The 14,851-nt window shown below is 44.7% G+C and overlaps 1 pseudogene; it reads left to right on the forward strand.

Annotated features, from left to right (window-relative positions):
* Nucleotides 1-1,687: 1,687 nt before the first annotated feature.
* Nucleotides 1,688-5,524, forward strand: LOC120964909 (uncharacterized; annotated as a pseudogene).
* Nucleotides 5,525-14,851: the final 9,327 nt, after the last annotated feature.

Below are 14,851 nucleotides of genomic sequence, written 5' to 3' on the forward strand. Positions count from 1 at the left end.
GCTTGGACCAAAGCTCTGTTTTCTACTACTGGCTGTTCCTACTTTTTTTTTACAACAGTCAACGCTCGAGCAAAAATAAGTTCCTTTTTTACTCTATTTTGCGCTCTCAACTTCTAAAGTATCCATTCAATACCATCACACATCCATCAGCATTATCTTGGTTCCCTGTAGGAGTTGATCGAAAGGTTTATAATAAGCAATTCACTAGCAAGTTCGAGTCCCTCGACTGAAAGCCAAGCTGAATCTCAAGTTTCCATGGATGACATTACTGCACCTGTACCAATATCCACGGTTTGATTTTTGGTTGTCTATGCAACACACAAGGTGTGTCATTAAAATTTTGTGAAGGAGTGCGGAGATAATGCATGCACCATGTGTAGACGAGACAGGGGTGTCACACACCATAATTACAAAGTCTGCAAACTTTTAATAGGGTGCAGGGAAGGGCTCGTGGAAGTGGTGTGCTAGAAAGTGATAAACAACCTCGTCACCTTGGTGTTGATCATCTAGGTCTTGAATAGGTGGACAACATGACCACCATCAATAATACTGGCAAAGAGAAGTGGCAACACGGAAGGGTCACTTGGGTGTTAGAGGATTTAATTTGTCTCTCCCGTTACAACGCACGGGCCCTTTTACTAATGTGACTCAAACCAGGACAGATTGCTACGTTTGGGCCCGATGAACATCTAGTTAGCCCCTGATGAGGCATCCTGGGAGGATGCTAATTTCATTATGAGTTTTTTTAACATAGTAAAGATGCACGTGCTCATATATACCCGCATACACTCATCCCTATGAACACACACACCCTATCCCTATGAGCACCTCTCAGAGACTGAGCTGACATATCATCTTCAGATTGACGAAGTCACCAATGGCACCTCGTAGTTGACGGCAACATCCCCTCCCACTGAACGCGCATCACCGAAAATCCTAAAATAAATCCAGAAATAAATGCGAGCATCCGGCCTTGAACCCTGGTGAGCCGAGGATACCACTGCCCACCTAATCAACACCATCATAGACCCGTCGTAGACCAATGCAACACCGCGAATGTTTCAGAAACATAGCCTCCGTTTCGGAAGCGCGTTGACAAAGGACGGCATGCGAGCCCTCACTTGGACGCGTGTCATGCACGGGAGGTGGCGGACGAGGCCACTGCGATCTGCCGGACGATGTTAAGCTTTTCCTCAAATACTATCAGATCCGATGGTTCGCGAGGCGGCGGATCTTTAAAAAGATCCGCCGGCCGACGCGTAGCAGCCCCAGAAACTGACCGGAAGCTAGTGGGCCGGCCCAGATAAAACGCGGCTTTGGCGAGAGTTCTCGATCCCTCTCGCGGCTGGACTAAAAGTTGGAGCAGAGGTCGGCTCAAAAGAAAAAAAGAAAATAGGTTGGAGCAGGGGGTCCTTCCGTCGACGTATCCAGCGGCGGCAGTTGAGTTTGTTTCGAAGGTATCTCCGGTGTATGGATTCTTCAACCCGCCCAGTTTCCTACAGCGATTCCGGCGCCGTTTTTATTGTCTATCTATTGTACTCCATATGTTTTGGCAACCATATGGATAGTCCAATCCCTCCATCGGTTTTGGCAGCCATATCGACCTACTAGTTGTGTAATGTGTGATCAGATCGACCAGTGTTAGTTTAATTTTGTTCCTTCTGTTCAGGCTGGCTTGAAAAGACCGATGACGAAAACCAAGCGCCGGCTGATGAGACGCGATGAAGGGCAACAACGCCCTCACAAAAGAGCAACTAGGCCAAGTGAGTCCATGCATGCATACCTGTTTCCCTTTTCCCTGCAAGTACAAATTCATAATAATAAAATTTATTTTATTTTCAATCAACTAGCTTCGGATCGCGCGAGCCAATCCAGTCCAGGCGCCTTGGGTGAAGTCGGTGAGCAAGTGGTTTCAAGATTGCGTAGGAGTCTTGTGTTGCTCGCCTCATTCCATGGTTCGTGATTATACTGTTATAATGCTTCCTCATATTACCTGTTTTTTTAACCATCAGCTATTCAGTTTGCGAGTTTTATTTTCTCTCTGTAGGTCATACCAAGTTAGGGGAATACACAGGCATATGCATCGAAACCTCACGTCCTGATGCTACAAGTTTCCTGACATCAAGACGTTTGATTCCACTTACGTGGCCTACAAGGGAGATCACTGAAAATTTAACGGTAACTTTTTCCTCTACTTTCCTGGATTATTATGCTAACATCATGCCCCTGTAACCATTTAATTCCCCTTGCACTCGTCTCAGATTCAAGTACGCCTTCCGCATGGTCGGATTGTCAGTGGCTGGATAGAGCATCCTGGGAGATATGTTGATTTTTTCATCGTCAACGCCAAGGACTTGTCTGGTTCTGATGCCGTGCCTATAAGCCTTGACTGTGACATGCAGTTTGAGCCTTATAGGAAGGTAGCAGCTGTATGGCGCGATTTCAGTTCAGGAGTTTTAAGGGCCACAAGCGGAGTAGATCTTGCCTCTCTAAGCGCTCTAACCAGTGAGACAATGTTAAGCACATGCCGGATCAACAAGGTGGGCTCCTGTTTTACAGTTGAAACAAATAACTGTCTGGTGGTATATCCTTTGTTTCAGGCATTGTGGATAGCATTTTCCTTGTGTAACTTCATTGCCACTTTTGTGCTAGGCTGGAATTGGAGGCCCCCTTGTTGATTTTGATGGTAACTTTGTTGGGATGAACTGCTCTCGTACCAGAATGAAAAAGACCCCCTACGTGCGAAGGGAGCAAATTCTTCAATTCTTGCGGTATCACCGGATGGTCTGGTATGTACTGCCCTTCTCTGTTTGGCCCACCCATGCGTCTCTTGCTGCATCCTGTACTACATCCCCCTCCTTTTTTTATTTGAGTTCGTGTGTAATGTGTATCATTCCGAAAGCCAAACAGCAGCTTCTGAGGTTGATGAGTTTATATTCCCAAAAAACTGCCCCACTAGTTTTTTTTACTTGTGTGTTTTTTCTTAATAATTTAAGTCTGCACTATACTAAATTAAGGTCGTTATTTCAATGCTGGCACTAATATATATTGCTGCTATACTCGAACTTACATTTAAGAAGACCCATGGGCAAATTGTTTAGATTTTCATAAATTTCTCTGCTGTAACTCTAACTATTTTGCTCCCTTGTTCTGTATTTCCCTTGTTTAATAGCTCATTTTGTGTATGGTCTTTGGTATCTTGTCTTTGTGGATTTATCACGGTGAGCTTTCTTCATTGTGCTGCAGTGTTAGAGCTAAGGAAGGGATTGATGATGCTGAAGAAGCGGGAATCGAAAGTGAGATGAAACAACTATTTTGCAGTATTCCCTCTATCCCAAAATAAATGTCTCAACTTTATACTAACTTTAGTATAAAATTGTATTAAAGTTGAGACACTTATTTTTGGACGGAGGAAGTAGGACATTCACCGTAAGTCCAGCATAAGGCAGCCCCTGTACCCAAGAGGCGTGGCTGTGCGTTTTCGACGAGATGGTAAGTCAGAATCATTTCCTCTTTCTCATAGTGGGTCCTCCTTGTATAGAAGCCTAACAATACAACGAATAACATATCGAAGGTTTCAGCTCTAAACACATGGCCAAGCTGAAAGATATCTCCCAGTTTTAAGAATTGATAAACAACCTAACTGGAAGATTGTCAATTTGAATTTATAAACGATTTAACTGGTTGATTATGGGGATACCATCTGCTAACTTCATGGACCTTGTAAGGGGTCCTACAATGACCCCTTGCAACTAGCATACACTGTACCTGTGTTGCTGTGTAGTTCCTTATGTTTCACATGCACTTTTAATACTTTATCAAGCACTTTTAACTGTGTATCGTGCTAGGCAAGTGTAAGATTCATTTTATGGAAACACAATTCGTCGACGATATCTGGAGTAAACTACCCAAAGGTGTTGCTTCAAAAATGTCTCGAAGTGTTGTCTCACTTGCTTCATTCAATGGTGATGGTTCTGCTGTAGTCATTACTTTTCCATGTTTTAATAAGTGGGTGATGATTAATAACTGAATGATTATCTGTGTAGGAGTTGCAAAATTCTTTGCTTGCACTGGTGTATTTATAAAGTGCAATGCATGCTCTGCAACAATTCTGACTTCAGCAAGTTTGGTTAGAGTTTCTGGTGTTGCACACAGGATTAATGATAACCTGAGGGTTGTTACTGCCAATTGCATTTTAATTTTTTTGCCTTCCCATTTAGGATATTGGTTAACCTGACCTTATTATTGCAGATTGAAGTTTGCCTTCCAAACGAATTTCGAGTTGTAGGGATATTGAGCCTTTATAATTTACATTACAACATTGCTCTTGTTGACATCATGGGGTACTGGGGTCCTCGTGAAATAAAAATCAGCCGGCATCAAGTTACCTCATGTAACAAGGTAATAGCTGTGGGCCGTCTTTTTACTCATCACAATATTAATGGCTGCAAAGGGGAAGATGTTGATTGGCAAATGAAGCAAACTCGATTGCATAGAACTTTGTGTCTCCACGTGTAAAATCACCAAGGTATTTCGTGTGGAATTTTTTTATAGCAATGGAATTGTAACATAAGCCTTGTATATGATGTTGCTTTTGTTTTGCTAGGCTGGGATTGGGGGCCCTCTTATTGACACCGGTGGGAATTTTCTTGGTATGAACTTTTACCATGAGGAAGAAACTCCATTCCTGCCGAGGGATGTTATTCACCGCCTATTGTTGAACTTATATAAAGGATGGTATGTCTTCTTGTTTACACCTGGCTTTTTTATGGTCTAATATGTATAGGTTTTAGGGAAGCTGTCCCATCAATTAGGATCTCTGCACAATCGTCTCTAGTTTCCTAATTTTGCTTGGCTTGATATGACAATTAATGTGTATGCGTTATGCACTTCTGCGTGTACGAATGTGAGAAAGTGTGCTACTTAGTACTGATGAAGTGATGTAATAGTGCATGATTCCGAATAACCTAATTCATCAGGTATTCCGTGTTTCATTATCTTACAGTTCTTATCTTCACCATCTTCCCCCACTCTCCTCTTGCCTTGTCTATTTTTTGTGCATTGGTTAAACTATCTCATTTTCTCATAGTAAAATTATTTTTGGGTGTACCTGTAGGACTAGAGCAGGTCATACTATTGTTGAGGGTGACGAAAAGAGGTATTCTTTCTTACTCATCATGATACCATACCGTACCGTACATTGTTTCAGATAAATGTGTATTCAGTAACTTTTATGGTTTCTGAAATGGTTACTCAACAACAGATGCCTGTTGCCTGGTCCATGTTGGTCCCATGGAGATGCTGATACTATTGCCGAGGGTGGTGTAAACAAGTATTCTTTCTTACATTTGTTTATACTATCTAGTATACATTGGTTATTTTTTTAAATCTTTTCACTGATTTGTATACTTTTTTTATTCATGACAGGTGGCCGTTGCCTGAGCCATATGTGCTCCCTGCTGATATACCTGAACCTACAACATTGGATTTCTACAAGCTGATTAGGATGCACTGTGCTTTTTAGTCCTGCTAGTGCTAGCGGTATTGATAATGTGTTCTTGTTGGTTGGCTGTCTGACCTCCACTCCAACCTTTGTGTTGCTTGAGTTGTCGGATCTTTTTGTTGCACAATGAATGCGAATCAAACTTGTGTAAACAGTGAAGTAGATCTTTGAAAAAACAGATGGAAATACCTTGTCTTCTCTTTCTTCATTTAATTCTAGTTGGCATGCATGATACTACCTATGATATTTTTATTACAACCAGCCTTAGTGTTTGTGTTTTGCCCATTCACTGGATCATGCTGCGCGTCCAGTTTCCCATGCACGCTTGCATCTAATTAATGTGTTTTTGTGGCCACATGGTGATCCAAGATTCTATTGAAAAACGTGGTGGTCGTTTGATCTAAGCAACTGGGTTTATCTCCTCTATGAGTTAAGACTTCAGACGCCCGTGCATTGCGGAAACCATCTAACTATTGTACTAGAATAAACAGGGAACTCCATCTTCTTTAAAAAAGTACAGGGCAAGCGAGGTTAGACATTTTTTAGACATGGTTAACCAAGTTTTGTCATAAGCTCAAACAAACATCTTGTCCGTGGATTCACATAATTTGATGCCATATACCCACTCTGTGAATAAATATAAGAGCTAGCATTTAAATCACTACGTTAGTAATCTATAAATGCACTTATATTTGTTTACGGAGGGAGTTAACACAGAGCTATATCTTCCCTCAAATTCTTTAGACCCTCAAAATTCCAAGAGTTACCCCTCAAACATGGCTTGGAATTTGAGAAGCTTCTCAAATGCCTCCTCAAAACCGGGCCCCCGCGCGGGAAGCTTGTCCTCCTCTTGCTCTCACTGCCACAGTTGCCTCCATGCCTTCTACCCCGCCCTGGGAAAGGACACCCAACTCCCTTCCCCAACCCTCTACAGGCCTCATATATACCCCAAGGGCGATGACATGAGAGGTGCTGACCACCCCGCAAAAAGCAGCGGCAGGCCACGAAGGTCGTGCGCCCTGCCTTGCCATCCAGAAGAGCGGCACCATGGCTTCTGCCATCCCTAGCCCCTCCTCTGCATCCTGCCACCCTTCGATGATGCCGGACGACGAGAAGAGGCACTAGTAGAAAAAGGGCCTAATGTGAAGCTCATTAGTCCCGGTTTGTAACTGAACCGGCACTAATGTGACCATTAGTGTCGGTTCCAACGGCTAGGCGGGCGGCGCTCATTAGTACCGGTTCGTGGCGAACCTTTAGTACCGGTTCGTGTCACGAACCGGTACTAAAGAGGTGGTGGCCTTTAGTACGGGTTGGTGGCTCCAACCCGTACTAAAGATCCCACTTTTACTACCGGTTGGTGCCACCAACTGGTACTAAAGGTGGTGGCCTTTAGTACGGGTTGGTGGCTCCAAGTACCGGTTGGAGCCACCAACCGGTACTAAAGGTGGCACGCTGCCACCCGCAGTGCACAATATTTAGTCCCACCTCGCTAGTTGACAGGAGCTCGCACCGATTTATAAGTGTTGGGGAACGTAGCAGAAATTCAAAATTTTCTACGCAACACCAAGATCAATCTATGGAGTAATCTAGCAACGAGGGGAAGGGGAGTGCATCTACATACCCTTGTAGATCGCGATGCGGAAGCATTGCAAGAATGCGGATGAAGGATTCGTACTCGCAGCGATTCAGATCGCGGTTGATTCCGATCTAAGCACCGAACCACGGCGCCTCCGCGTTCAACACACGTGCAGCCCGGTGACGTCTCCCATGCCTTGATCCAGCAAGGAGAGAGGGAGAGGTTGGGGAAGACTCCGTCCAGCATCAGCACGACGGCGTGGTGGTGATGGAGGAGCGTGGCAATCCCACAGGGCTTTGCCAAGCACCGCGGGAGAGGAGGAGGGAGAGAGGTAGGGCTGCGCCAAGAGAGAGACCATCTCGTGTGTTTGCAGCCCCACATACCTCAAGTATATATAGGGGAAGGGGAGGGGCTGCGTCCCCATCTAGGGTTCCCTCCCCAGGGGTGGCGGCAGCCCCCAAACCCATCTAGGGTGCGGCCAAGGGGAAAAGAGAGGGGGCGCCACTAGGGTGGGCCTTAAGGCCCATCTGGACCTAGGGTTTGCCCCCTCCCACTCTCCCTGCGCCTTGGGCCTTGGTGGGGGGGCGCACCAGCCCACCTGGAGCTGGTCCCCTCCCACACTTGGCCCACGCAGCCTTCTGGGGCTGGTGGCCCCACCTGGTGGACCCCCGGGACCCTCCCGGTGGTCCCGGTACATTACCGATAGCACCCGAAACTTTTCCGGTGACCAAAACAGGACTTCCCATATATAAATCTTTAACTCCGGACCATTCCGGAACTCCTCGTCACGTCCGGGATCTCATCCGGGACTCCGAACAACATTCGGTAACCACGTATATCTATTCCCTATAACGCTAGCGTCATCGAACCTTAAGTGTGTAGACCCTACGGGTTCGGGAACCATGCAGACATGACCGAGACGTTCTCCGGCCAATAACCAACAGCGGGATCTGGATACCCATGTTGGCTCCCACATGTTCCACGATGATCTCATCGGATGAACCACGATGTCGGGGATTCAATCAATCCTGTATACAATTCCCTTTGTCTATCGGTATGTTACTTGCCCGAGATTCGATCGTCGGTATCCCGATACCTTGTTCAATCTCGTTACCGGCAAGTCTCTTTACTCGTTCCGTAACTCACATCATCCCATGATCAACTCCTTGGTCACATTGTGCACATTATGATGATGTCCTACCGAGTGGGCCCAGAGATACCTCTCCGTTTACACGGAGTGACAAATCCCAGTCTCGATTCGTGCCAACCCAACAGACACTTTCGGAGATACCTGTAGTGCACCTTTATAGCCACCCAGTTACGTTGTGACGTTTGGTACACCCAAAGCATTCCTACAGTATCCGGGAGTTGCACAATCTCATGGTCTAAGGAAATGATACTTGACATTAGAAAAGCTTTTAGCAAACGAACTACACGATCTTGTGCTAGGCTTAGGATTGGGTCTTGTCCATCACATCATTCTCCTAATGATGTGATCCCGTTATCAACGACATCCAATGTCCATGGTCAGGAAACCGTAACCATCTATTGATCAACGAGCTAGTCAACTAGAGGCTTACTAGGGACATGGTGTTGTCTATGTATCCACACATGTATCTGAGTTTCCTATCAATACAATTTTAGCATGGATAATAAACGATTATCATGAACAACGAAATATGATAATAACCAATTTATTATTGCCTCTAGGGCATATTTCCAACAGTCTCCCACTTGCACTAGAGTCAATAATCTAGTTCACATCACCATGTGATTAACACTCATAGGTCACATCACCATGTGACCAACATCCAAAGAGTTTACTAGAGTCAACAATATAGTTCACATCACTATGTGATTAACACTCAATGAGTTCTGGTGTGATCATGTTATGCTTGTGAGAGAGGTTATTAGTCAACGGGTCTGAACCTTTCAGATCCGTGTGTGCTTTACGAATATCTATGTCATCTTGTGGATGCTACCACGCGCTACTTGGAGCCATTTTAAATAATTGCTCTACTATACAAATCCGGTTTACTACTCAGAGTCATCCGGATTAGTTTCAAAGTTCGCATCAACGTAACCCTTTACGACGAACTCCTTTTCACCTCCATAATCGAGAAAATTCCTTAGTCCACTAGATACTAAGGATAAGTTCGACCGCTGTAATGTGATCCATTCCCGGATCACTATTGTACCCCTTGACCAACTCATGGCAAGGCACACTTTATGTGCGGTACACAACATAGCATACTGTAGAGCCTACGTCTAAAGCATAGGGGACGACCTTCGTCCTTTCTCTCTCTTCTGCTGTGGTCAGGTCTTGAGTCTTACTCAATACTCACACCTTCTAACACAGCCAAAAAATCCTTCTTTGCTGATCCATTTTGAACTCTTTCAAAATCATCTCAAGGTGTGCGTTCTTTGAAAGTATCATCGGGCGTCTTGATCTATCTCTATAGATCTTGATGCCCAATATATAAGCAGATTTATCCAGGTCTTCCTTTGAAAAACTCCTTTCAAACAACCCTTTATGCTTTCCAGAAATTTTACATCATTTCGAATCAACAATATGTCATTCACATATACTTATCAGAAATGTTGTAGCGCTCCCACTCACTTTATTGTAAATACAAGTTTCTAACAAACTTTGTATAAACCCAAAAACTTTGATCACTCCATCAAAGCGTATATTCTGACTCCGAGATGCTTGCTCTAGTCCATGGAAGGATCGCTGGAGCTGGCATACCTTTTAGCATCCTTAGGATCAACAAAACCTTTCTGATTGTATCACATACAACCTTTCCTTACGAAAACTGGTAAGGAAACTTGTTTTGACATCCATCTGCCAGATTTCATAAATGCAGCTAATGCTAACATGATTCCGACGGACTTAAGCATCGCTACGGATGAGAAAATCTCATCGTAGTCAACTCCTTGAACTTGTGAAAATACTCTTTGCCACAAGTCGAGCTTCATAGACGGTAACCTTACCGTCCACGTCCGTCTTCTTCTTAAAGATCCATTTATCTCAATGGCTTGCCGATCATCGGGCAAGTTCACCAAAGTCCATGCTTTGTTCTGATACATGGATCCTATCTCGGATTTCATGGCTTCTAACCATTTGTCGGAATATGGGCCCACCATCGCTTCTCCATAGCTCGTAGGTTCATTGTTGTCTAGCAACATGACTTCCAAGACAGGATCACGCATTACTCTGACGTAGTACGCATCCTCGTCGTCCTACGAGGTTTGGTAGTGACTTGATCCGAAGTTTCATGATCACTATCATAAGCTTCCACTTCAATTGGTGTAGGTGCCACAGGAACAACTTCCTGTGCCCTGCTACACACTAGTTGAAGTGACGGTTCAATCACCTTATCAAGTCTCCACCATCCTCCCACTCAATTCTTTCGATGGAAACTTTTCCTTGAGAAAGGACTCGTTTCTAGAAGCAATTACTTTTGCTTCCAGATCTGAAATAGGAGGTATACCCAATTGTTTTGGGTATTCTATGAAGATGCATTTACCCGCTTTGGGTTCGAGCTTATCAGCCTGAAACTTTTTCACATAAGCGTCGCAGCCCCAAACTTTTAAGAAACGACAGCTTAGGTTTCTCTAAACGGTGTCGTCTCAACGGAATTGCGTGGTGCACCTTTTAAAGTGAATGCAGTTGTCTCTAATGCCTAACCCATAAACGATAGTGTAATTCGATAAGAGACATCTTGGTATGCACCATATCCAATAGGGTGCAGTTATGATGTTCGGACGCACCATCACACTATGGTGTTCCAGGCGGTATTAATTGTGAAACACTTTCCACAATGTCTTAATTGTGTGCCAAACTCGTAACTCAGATATTCATCTCTATGATCATATCATAGACATTTTATCCTCTCGTCACGACGATCTTCAACTTCACTCTGAAATTACTTGAACCTTTCAATAATTCAGACTTGTGTTTCATCAAGTAAATATTCTCAGCATCTACTCAAATCATCTGTGAAGTAAGAACGTATCGATATCCACTGCGTGCCTCAGCACTCATTGGATAGCACACATCAAATGTATTACTTCCAACAAGTTGCTCTCTTGTTCCATCTTACTGAAAACGAGGCCTTTCAGTCATCTTGCCCATGTGGTATGATTTGCATGTCTCAAGTGATTCAAAATCAAGTGAGTCCAAACGATCCATCTACATGGAGTTTCTTCATGCATATATACCAATAGACATGGTTCGCATGTCTCAATCTTTTCAAAAACGAGTGAGTCCAAAGATCCATCTATATGGAGCTTCTTCATGCGTTCTATACCAATATGACTCAAATGGCAGTCCACAAGTATGTGGTACTATCATTACTATTTTATATCTTTTGGCACGAACATGTGTATCACTGCGATCGAGATTCATTTTAGGTGCAAGACCATTGAAGGTATTTTTCAAATAAACAGAGTAACCATTATTCTCCTTAAATGAATAACCGTATTGCGATAAACATAATCCAATCATGTTTATGCTCAACGCAAACACCAATCTCGATGGTAGAGGGAGCATGCGATGTTTGATCACATCAACCTTGGAAACACTTCCAACACATATCGTCATCTCACCTTTAGCTAGTCTCCGTTTATTCCGCAGCTTTTATTTCGAGTTACTAACACTTAGCAACCGAACCGGTATCTAATACCCTGGTGTTGCTAGGAGTACTAGTAAAGTACACATTCATATAATGTATGTCCAATATACTTCTGTCGACCTTGCATGCCTTCTCATCTACCAAGTATCTAGGGTAGTTCTGCTTCAGTGACCGTTCCCCTCATTACAGAAGCACTTAGTCTCGGGTTTGGGTTCAACCTTGGGTTTCTTCACTAGAGCAGCAACTGATTTGCCGTTTCATGAAGTATCCCTTCTTGCCCTTGCCCTTCTAGAAACTAGTGGTTTTACTAACCATCAACAATTGATGCTCCTTCTTGATTTCTACTTTCGCGGTGTCAAACATCGCGAGTTGCTCAAGGATCATCATGTCTATCCCTGATATGTTATAGTTCATCACGAAGCTCTAATAGCTTGGTGGCAGTGACTATGGAGAACCATCACTATCTCATCTGGAAGATTAACTCCCACTCGATTCAAGTGATTGTAGCACTCAGACAATCTGAGCACATGCTCAACGATTGAGCTTTTCTCCCTTAGTTTGCAGGCTTAAGAAACTTGTCAGAGGTCTCATACCTCTTGACGTGGGCACTAGTCTGAAATCCCAATTTTAGTCTTCGGAACATCTATATGTTCTGCGACGTTTCAAAAAACATCTCTGGTGCCACAATTCTAAACCATTAGCATTACGCACTGAACTATCACGTAGTCATCAAAACGTGTATGTCAGATGTTTCGTAACATCTACAGACGACGCTGAGGTTCAGCACACCGAGCGGTGCATTAAGGACATAAGCCTTCTGTGCAGCAATGAGGACAATCCTCAGTTTACGGACCCAGTCCGCATAATTGCTACTACCAACTTTCAACTAAATTTTCTCTAGGAACATATCTTAAATAGTAGAACTAAAGTGCAAGCTATGACATAATTTGCAAAGACCTTTTGACTATGTTCATGATAATTGAGTTCATCTGATTAATGAACTCCCACTCAGATAGACATCCCTCTAGTCATCTAAGTGATACATGATCCGAGTCAAACTAGGCCGTGTCCGATCATCACGTGAGACGGACTAGTCATCATCAGTGAACATCTCCATGTTGATCGTATCTGCTATACGACTCATGTTCGACCTTTCGGTCTCTTGTGTTCAGAGGCCATGTCTGTACATGCTAGGCTCGTCAAGTCAACCTAAGTGTTTCGCATGTGTTCCGAGGCCATGTCTGTATATGCTAGGCTCGTCAACACCCGTTGTATTCGAATGTTAGAATCTATCACACCCGATCATCACGTGGTGCTTCGAAACAACGAACCTTCGCAATGATGCACAGTTAGGGGGAACACGTCTCTTGAAATTTTAGTGAGGGATCATCTTATTTATGCTACCGTCGTTCTAAGCAAATAAGATGTAAACATGATAAACATCACATGCAAATCATAAAGTGACGTGATATGGACAATATCATCTTGCGCCTTTTGATCTCCATCTTCGAGGCGCGGCATGATCACCTTCGTCACCGGCATGACACCATGATCTCCATCATCGTGTCTTCATGAAGTTGTCTCACCAACTATTACTTCTACTACTATGGCTAACGGTTAGCAATAAAGTAAAGTAATTACATGGCGTTATTCATTGACACGTGGGTCATACAATAAATTAAGACAACTCCTATGGCTCCTGCCGGTTGTCATACTCATCGACATGCAAGTCATGATTCCTATTACAAGAACATGATCAATCTCATACATCACATATATCATTCATCACATCCTTTTGGCCATATCACATCACATAGCATACCCTGCAAAAACAAGTTAGACGTCCTCTAATTGTTGTTGCATGTTTTACGTGGCTGCTATGGGTTTCTAGCAAGAACGTTTCTTACCTACGCAAAAGCCGCAACGTGATATGCCAATTTCTATTTACCCTTCATAAGGACCCTTTTCATCGAATCCGATCCGACTAAAGTGGGAGAGACAGATACCCGCTAGCCACTTTATGCAGCTAGTGCATGTCAGTTGGTGGAACCTGTCTCACATAAGCGTACGTGTAAGGTCGGTCCGGGCCGCTTCATCCCACAATGCCGCCGAATCAAGATAAGACTAGTAACGGCAAGTAAATTGACAAAATCGACGCCCACAACTACTTTGTGTTCTACTCGTGCATAGAAACTACGCGTAGACCTAGCTCATGATGCTACTGTTGGGGAACGTAGCAGAAATTCAAAATTTTCTACGCAACACCAAGATCAATCTATGGAGTAATCTAGCAACGAGGGGAAGGGGAGTGCATCTACATACCCTTGTAGATCGCGATGCGGAAGCGTTGCAAGAACGCAGATGAAGGAGTCGTACTCACAGCGATTCAGATCGCGGTTGATTCCGATCTAAGCATCGAACCACGGCGCCTCCGCGTTCAACACACGTGCAGCCCGGTGACGTCTCCCACGCCTTGATCCAGCAAGGAGAGAGGGAGAGGTTGGGGAAGACTCCGTCCAGCATCAGCACGACGGCGTGGTGGTGATGGAGGAGCGTGGCAATCCTGCAGGGCTTCGCCAAGCACCGCGGGAGAGGAGGACAGAGAGAGGTAGGGCTGCGCCAAGAGAGAGACCATCTCGTGTGTTTGCAGCCCCAAATACCTCAAGTATATATAGGGGAAGGGGAGGGGCTGCGCCCCCATCTAGGGTTCCCTCCCGAGGGGTGTCGGCAGCCCCCAAACCCATCTAGGGTGCGGCCAAGGGGAAAAGAGAGGGGGGGCCACTAGGGTGGGCCTTAAGGCCCATCTGGACCTAGGGTTTGCCCCCTCCCACTCTCCCTGCGCCTTGGGCCTTGGTGGGGGGCGCACCAGCCCACCTGGAGCTGGTCCCCTCCCACACTTGGCCCACGCAGCCTTCTGGGGCTGGTGGCCCCACCTGGTGGACCCCCGGGACCCTCCCGGTGGTCCCGGTACATTACCGATAGCACCCGAAACTTTTCCGGTGACCAAAACAGGACTTCCCATATATAAATCTTTACCACCGGACCATTCCGGAACTCCTCGTCACGTCCGGGATCTTATCCGGGACTCCGAACAACATTCGGTAACCACGTATATCTATTCCCTATAACGCTAGC

Source organism: Aegilops tauschii, chromosome 5, assembly GCF_002575655.3.
Source record: "Aegilops tauschii subsp. strangulata cultivar AL8/78 chromosome 5, Aet v6.0, whole genome shotgun sequence".
NCBI lineage: Eukaryota > Viridiplantae > Streptophyta > Magnoliopsida > Poales > Poaceae > Aegilops > Aegilops tauschii.